This window comes from Sturnus vulgaris, chromosome 1 (genome assembly GCF_052056855.1).
Source record: "Sturnus vulgaris isolate bStuVul1 chromosome 1, bStuVul1.hap1, whole genome shotgun sequence".
In the NCBI taxonomy this organism is placed as follows: Eukaryota; Metazoa; Chordata; class Aves; order Passeriformes; family Sturnidae; genus Sturnus; species Sturnus vulgaris.
Window position 1 is genome coordinate 46,841,052 of NC_142243.1, and position 7,597 is coordinate 46,848,648.

Below are 7,597 nucleotides of genomic sequence, written 5' to 3' on the forward strand. Positions count from 1 at the left end.
GCCCACTCCACGCTCCATTGAACCTTGGTTTGCAGCCTCTTCTTATAGTATGGTCTCTCATTGTAATCAATAATTTTTGGTTTTTTTACTGTAATAATTTTGCCAGGTAAGCAGTGGTGGTCGAATAAACATCCTTACACAAATTCACAGTCTCTGCTCAATAGTCAGTCTCACAGATAACCATCTGGTCTTTGTAGATAACCACCAGCGAAATCTGGGAGTCTGATCTTTGTAGATAGGCAGCATTGATCAAAGAAAGGCAGGAAGGGCTATCATGAAGTCTGATTTTGCAAGCTGGTAGTAGATACAACTTAATTGGAAAATATAATATTCATAACAAGGGGATTTAAAACAGAATGATTTAATCATATATTTTCCTTTATCTAGTGTCCATGCTTCACTTCAGACCTTAGTATTCTGGTTCACACAAACCCCAATACTTTTGCGATTATCTTTTATCAATTATCACAAAAACCATCCTATGGTTCTATGATTCTGTGCTTGCCAGTGACCAAAATACATGTGGCAGGAGGGAAGAGAAGGCCAGCATCCAAGCCAAAACCCAGAGTTGGGTTTGGTTGTTCTTTCTTTTATTTTTTATTTTAATGGGTGGGTTGCTGCCTCAGAAGGTACATGTTGGTTGTGGGGCAAGGATCTAATGCCAAAAAGTCTCTAGATAGAGACTTTATTTTAGAAGCAAACCCAGCAAGGTCTGGCTAGGGCCATGCTGCTGTGGTGGGACCTAGCTGGCAAGCAAAGGGCAACCTCCTCTTCAGTGTATGATCACCACTGGAGAGGCAAATCTACCTCCAGCCTTTGAGTTGCCTGCCTCAGCTGTGGTCTCTCTATTGGAGGATGAGCAGCAGACGTAGATCAGTATTGGGAAGGCAAAGTTAAAATTTCTACTTTTGTTTCATGCTGAAATTCAAGGGCGCATGCAATTTTGGGAATTGCTTAAGACTTGAGTGAAACTCGAAAAATATATCTTAGAATTCCAGGAATTGAAGCTGTTTTTAACTGTAATCATTGTGGTGCTTCAAAAGTGCACATCAAAGGCAAAGGATGGTAATTGCTATTACAGCACCCTGTGATTCTGAAGTGCAGTAAGACAAACATGGTCCTATCTTTTACAAGGTAAAAAGCAATCATACACATTATTTAACAATGTAATATTGTTAATCAAGCACTACTTTAATATCTATTTCAGCTTTTACTTGGTATCTGTTATCTGGCATGAACATTCACATGTCATGTTTCTCACTTGCATTCAGCCAAGTGGCTGCCATTGTAACTTCAGATCCCAGAAAACTATTTTTGTCCAATTAATTGTCACAGTCCTTTTCAAGGCAAAAGGTACTTATCTTAATGTTTAAACAAAATAATCTAGCTTTTGCCTATGATGACACTAATTTACACTATTGATGAACATTTTTGTTTCATGCACCAAATTTTGTAGGTTTACTGGCCCTGGAAAGAAGGCAGAGGCCATTCTCTTCCACAGAACAACACTCAGCACTAAAGCAACATAACCTTGCAGATACACTTATCAAAAAAATCCAACTCCTGCTCTACATTACCAACAATTGAGAGAGAGACGGGGACAACTGACTGGTGATCAGAATCCAAATTTACTGTGAGTTACATATGCTTATATACCATTCTAGGAAGGCTAGTAATTTTTTACTACATTGATTGGGTTAAACAGACACAGAAAACTTATACATTTTGCAACATTTCTACTGGATTCAATCTTCTTCCTTGTCACCAGTCTTGATCCAATCTTCTTGCTCTGTTTGTTCTTGCCAAGGCATCTTGGCTATCAAACTACTTATGCTAATTAAATCCACGGTACACTCTTAGCTCCTGTATATATAAACTAATTCCTACCTATCCATGTGGCTGAGATGTCATGAGATGATGCATAAGTTGTGAATAAACCATTTTCATTCGTCCCATGGGTTTGTAGACAGCTCCTGTATTTTCCTTCGCAGTGGGCCTTTGGGGAGTGTCCTTTCCTTGGGCCTAAACTCAGAACAGGCTGAATTGCTGGCATGTCTTGAAAAGGCAGACCACAGCAGCTGACTTGAGGTGCAGAACTCCATTAAGACCTCTTGTCTAAAGGTTTAGGGGCAAAATTAGTTTATTTGCTAATCTGAGTTAAATATCTGTGTATGAGGCAAATGCAAGGTGATGTGGTTTCATATAATCCACTGTGAAGCAGGTTAAGTAGATGACTTGATGCTTGCTGGAGGCTAAGAGATTTTGCTGCTGTGACACTCCTAGCATGTGGGAACATGTCAAATTGCAATCACTCCCTTACATGGCCACATATCTTCAACCAACAAGTGAGGTAGGAGAATTATTTTTAGGTGTTGCAATTACATTTAAAATGTCTGAAAGAACTTAGATGAGACACATTATCAATTTTTCACTCTATTTCGAGACATAGCAATAGTAACTATTACCAATAGTTAGGGACGAGCTGGACTGATGCCTACTAAATAGAGACTTTATGTTGGAAGCAAACTGAAGTGATATTATTGAGGTTTTTGGCCCCCCTTTCAGGCCAGTGTCATTATTTTCAAATGCCTTTTTACTTCACATTTCCAACCAATAGAGTAGTCAGCCTCTGAAACAGCTTTCCAGTGTGATAGGACAGTGAAGAAAACCTAATATTATTCCAAGATGGAGTGTTTCCAGTTCGTGAATGATATTCTGTGGGAGAGATGTGTGAAATAGCAAAAGAAACAGGAGTTCTCCAGAAACCTTGTCATTCTCGCTTTCATACATTCTTGACTGTCCTAACTTGGCTGAAGTAAGAAGACCTCTGCCAGTTCGGAGAATGTAAGGGCCTGGCTTAGATGACCTCAGATTCAATGACTTCAGCCTTCAGACAGAATAATTGGCACCAATTCTGGAACTAAGTGCATGTGGGGCTCCAATGGAGGCAGAAGGACAGATCATAGTAGATATAATCCCCTTCCTACCATTAAGTCAATGGGATCTTGGCTGTGTTCTTTGCATCCCAGTGGCTTGGACACTCAGGCTGTAATTTCTGATCAAATGAGGACATTTGGAGGTGATCTTTACTGCAATAACTTAATGGGGCACACAGGAGTTAAAATTCAATATATATATAAATCCTCACAGACACAGTGGTTTAAATGTGTTCTTCAGTTTGATACAAATAATTTTCAGTGCATTTTCTCATCTGTCTTGGAAATGAGCTTTATCAACTTTCTTACCCGTCTTAGAAGTACCAAGGTCAGGCTTTTTTAGTGAGAGGAGATTATTTAAAGGTGTATGTAGCTCCAAAGTTTATTTTTTTCCTTCTTTGCTGAGAAAAAAACCCTGGATTCCTGTGTTGCACACTTACCCAATAATTCAATTGCTTTCATATCAGTCCTTAGGAAAGATCAGAACAAAATGAATTGTGAAAAGGAGAGAGTAGAAAAAATTTGTTACTTATATTTCTATTTATTCTGAAAGGTGCACAGTATCTGTAAACGGCTTAAATTCGTTCTATTTAAAGGGTTTATATCAACTGAGGCTGTGGTTTCTGGTAAGTACCAGAAGGGTATTTATTTGAAGTTGTAGGGTGGGGTTTTTTCCCCTTTATATTAATGTAGTGATTCAGCTATTTCAAGAAGTTAATTTTCAGGGGAAATGTTGTCTTACAGGTGGTGTCATGACACTGTAATTCCAGCTTCATCCAAACATCTAAGCAGAAACATTAATTGTTGTTGCAATGTGAAGTATCCAAAAAAGCTATTATTTTTCATGGTATTCACTACAACTTTACAATGTTTCAGCTACAAGCGATAATACTGGGGCCAAATTAATTTACATCTATGTCATCCCATGGGCATCAGTATTCCTGTGAGAGTGTAACCCTGGCAGAATGTCAGCCAGTCTGTTTTCTCCATTTTTGGCTGGCTAGAACTTCAGGCCAGGATCTGTTTCTGGTTATGTGTCAGATATTACGCATGAGAGAGGAATCCAGAACCCGTGTTAGGCTCCATGGGAAGTTAAGCACCTCCTAATGGGATCCAGAAGAAGCAGATCTGAGCAGGCTGAGCAGAGCACAGTCTAAATCCAGCATAGCCAGCCGATGGCTTCCTGAAGCTAGATGGAGACATTCAGAACAGAGCGAGTCCAAGCTCTGGACCACTTCTGACCACAGCGAAGGCTGCCTCAGAACAGCAGTGTCCCTTTAACCACTTGGGAACCTCAACTATTAGGAGAGGTGTTGACATCCCTTCTTACAGAGAAAATTTTTGTCTGAAGTGGAAATGCTGGCAGTTTCTTTTGATACTAGTTTAATAATTAGAAAATTTGATTCCCCCCTTGGTCTACGTATTCAGTGATGGGAGGTTCTGTGGCACTGGGATAAAATATCCCATAAGTGTCAGGCTAACAGCTACATCTGTGGGGGCCTCCCACCTTTTATATTGCACTCTTTGGAAGCAGTAGAGAAAGCATTTGAGATTCATGGGGCCAGAAAAACAAGTGTGTTTGAATTTGGCTGTGAATAGACTAAGAGGAGTGCACATCCGACAATGGAAACTGTACTTCTTTCTGTGAGATACAAAATCATTACTTTAAGTAGGGTCCAGAGCCCTGTTCTTCCCTGTTTAGCATCATTGCACTAGGTGACAATGTCGTGCTCCTAGTTCCTGCTTCTCAGATTAATCTCATATTTACAATGATAGTGCTTAGCAGTGAAGTGTTCCTACACACTTACTTACCTTTACTGTGCTGTTTGCTGCCATATGTCATCACATAAAAGGAATGAGTGAGTGGTATGATGCAGTTATTGAGAGATGCCTCACCAGAATGTACTGACCAGCCTTACCTCTGTTAGACTTGGAACTAGCACCTTCCTGTTGCAAATTCTTCTCTTCTGTGCTTACCTCAAAATCCTGATGTGATGGTTTATCTTGTAGCAAGTCCCTCCTGAGGCCTTGACAGTGTTTGAGACAGGCAGGTGATCTTTAAGCCTCTAACAGGCAGCAAATGTCTGAAAGAACATGATGGCCACAGCTGCATCTTGTACAGTCCTGATCCTGTTGGTTTTTGATATTATCTGTACATGTCCATGGGGATAAGCCTTTTAGGAAAACTGGGCAGAAGAACATCAAACTTCCATCAAAGATGGGTTCAAAACAAGCACAAGTGTGAACTAAGCATTGAATTGTTTATTTCTAGTAAGACTAGGTTACTATGTAGTTTATTAAAAAATGTGCACTTGCTGGGAAGTTTTATAGCTAAGCAAGGAAGCATCTCTGGAAATTAGTTGAGCAAAGTGATTTGAACTCCAGTTTTAGTTTGAAGTCCCTTGAACAACTACATCCCATTTTATGCACTCAAATATTTTTATTGTATCTATCCCAAAGTCTGATAAGCTGGAACTTAAAAGAGGAATTTTTGTCTTTCTTTTTGTAAATCCTGTGCTCCAAAGCTTTGGTAAGTGATTGCATCAATGAATTCCCTCCATCCTTCCATGGAGATACCGTCTTATTTATCACTTGGAGTTTGCAAAGTTACCTGCTCCATCAGAAGCGTAATGCATACCATCTCTTCAAGCCACTACTCAGTGAAAATAATCTTTCTTTAATCTTTCTTCACTATTTTAATTCACTTCAGTCTTTAAAGACATGGAATCATTTAATAACTTAAGTTTTTTTGCTGGTTTTTGCCTTTTCCTCCCAGTCTTTAAATACAAATAATTGTATGTAGTCCCTGACATTTTGCTTTGTGCCATTTGCATTTTTTTCAGGAAGAAAAGAATTGTCATATTTGATGTGTGTGTATTTGTGTGGTACACTCTTGATATAGCATTGTACCTCTATGTATATGCTGACACTAAATCATGGAATCATTAAGGTTGGAAAGACCTCCAAGATTATTGAGTCCAACCTTTGATCATGGCCTTGTCATCTAGATCAGAGGACTAAATGCCATGTCCAGCTGTTTCTTGCACACCTCCTGGGATGGTGACTCCCCCACCTCCCTGGGCAGCCCCTTCCAATGCCTGACCTACCTTCCAGTGAAGAAATTCTTCCTGATGTCCAAGTGGAACCTCCCCTGGCACAGCTTGAGGCTGTGTCCTCTCATTCAATGACTAGATGTCTGGGAGAAGAGACCAATCCCCACCTTGCATACAACCTTCTTTCAGGTACTGGTAGAGAGCAACATGTTGTCTCTTCTGCTAGTGGAGAGCCTCAAGTACATCATTACAGAGGCAAAGTTTTATTTACCTCGAGAGACTTTACCTGAGCAAGGACTGATCCTATTCGGGAACTATGTGAGCAGTAGGAGCACTCAGATGTTAATGGCATGTTATATAACAGTTGGGAAAGGAGATTTTGGCTGAAAACCCTTGGATAGTCTCCTAAGTTCTTACAAAACATACCATCCTTTGTGGGATCACTTGTGGCCAAGCTGAGTGGCCAGGACTTTGGTTTCACAAGAAACAGCCAAATGCAATGAAGTCCATAATTCTATATCTATCTGGGTTTTTTTTACAGATGAGAGTTTGAGTCGGGATCACTGTATTTTGAACTCCTCACTAGGGGAATGATAATTATTCCAGATTGAATGTTTCTTTTCTATTAAAAAAAAAATATATATATATATGCACATATATATTTATATATATATATATATATACTGCTTCTTAAGCCCTAATGGTTACAGTCTTACTGTCATCAAAATCGGCAGTTTTGCTACTGACTAAGTAAGAATTAAGACTAGATTCTTTGCCTGGTAGCCAGTTGCTTTTTGGTTTTTTCAAAGCTGCAGGAAATTCCTCCTTCTGAGCTTTGGCTCTATTCTCAAATCAGTGATTGGTTTACAAGAGCATTTTCCTTGCACAAGCAGATTCCTTTCCTGAATTTTGTCTCTATAATATAGTGACTGATAAAACAGTTCCCGTTTAAACGATGCCCAGTGTATCAAGTAAAATAGGCATCTTCAGTGCCAGCATCTGTCCTTGCTATGTCCCCTCTGAGCTGCCAACTTTCCAGTGGAACCTAAAAAGGCTCCAGTGATAACTAATGGGTCACAGAAACTGCAGAAATAAAGTGATGAAAAATACAATCTAAAAAGTTGAAGGCAAAGATTCTTGGTTCTGCTTGCCACCTCTATTAAATGGGAAGAAGACTTTCTCTTGTTAAAGTAGGTGATCTGCTAGTTCCATGCAAAGTAGCTGTTCCCACTTCACAGTAGTTTTTTTCAAAACTATCAAAAATTCACAGCTCTTTAGCTTAATATACTTCCCATATGTCTACTCACCAACAGCTTTCTAGGTAACTGAAATGAAAGGAATGGAAATGCACAGCTCTAGACCTTCTTTTTTCCCTGCACATCTCAAGGATAATATTGAAAGAGTAGTGTAGCACTGGTACAGCAATGAAGCAAGGATTAGTTAAGTAAGTTGACCTAGTAGTGCCTCTGACAGGAATGAGAAAAGAATTATCCTATGGGACAGTTGAAACTCATGCCAAACACACAGAAATAATGTGTTCCAATGGTGGGCTAGGAATCTCTATGTATACAGAATATGTCTGTATTCCTTCATGCTAGTTTTGCTATG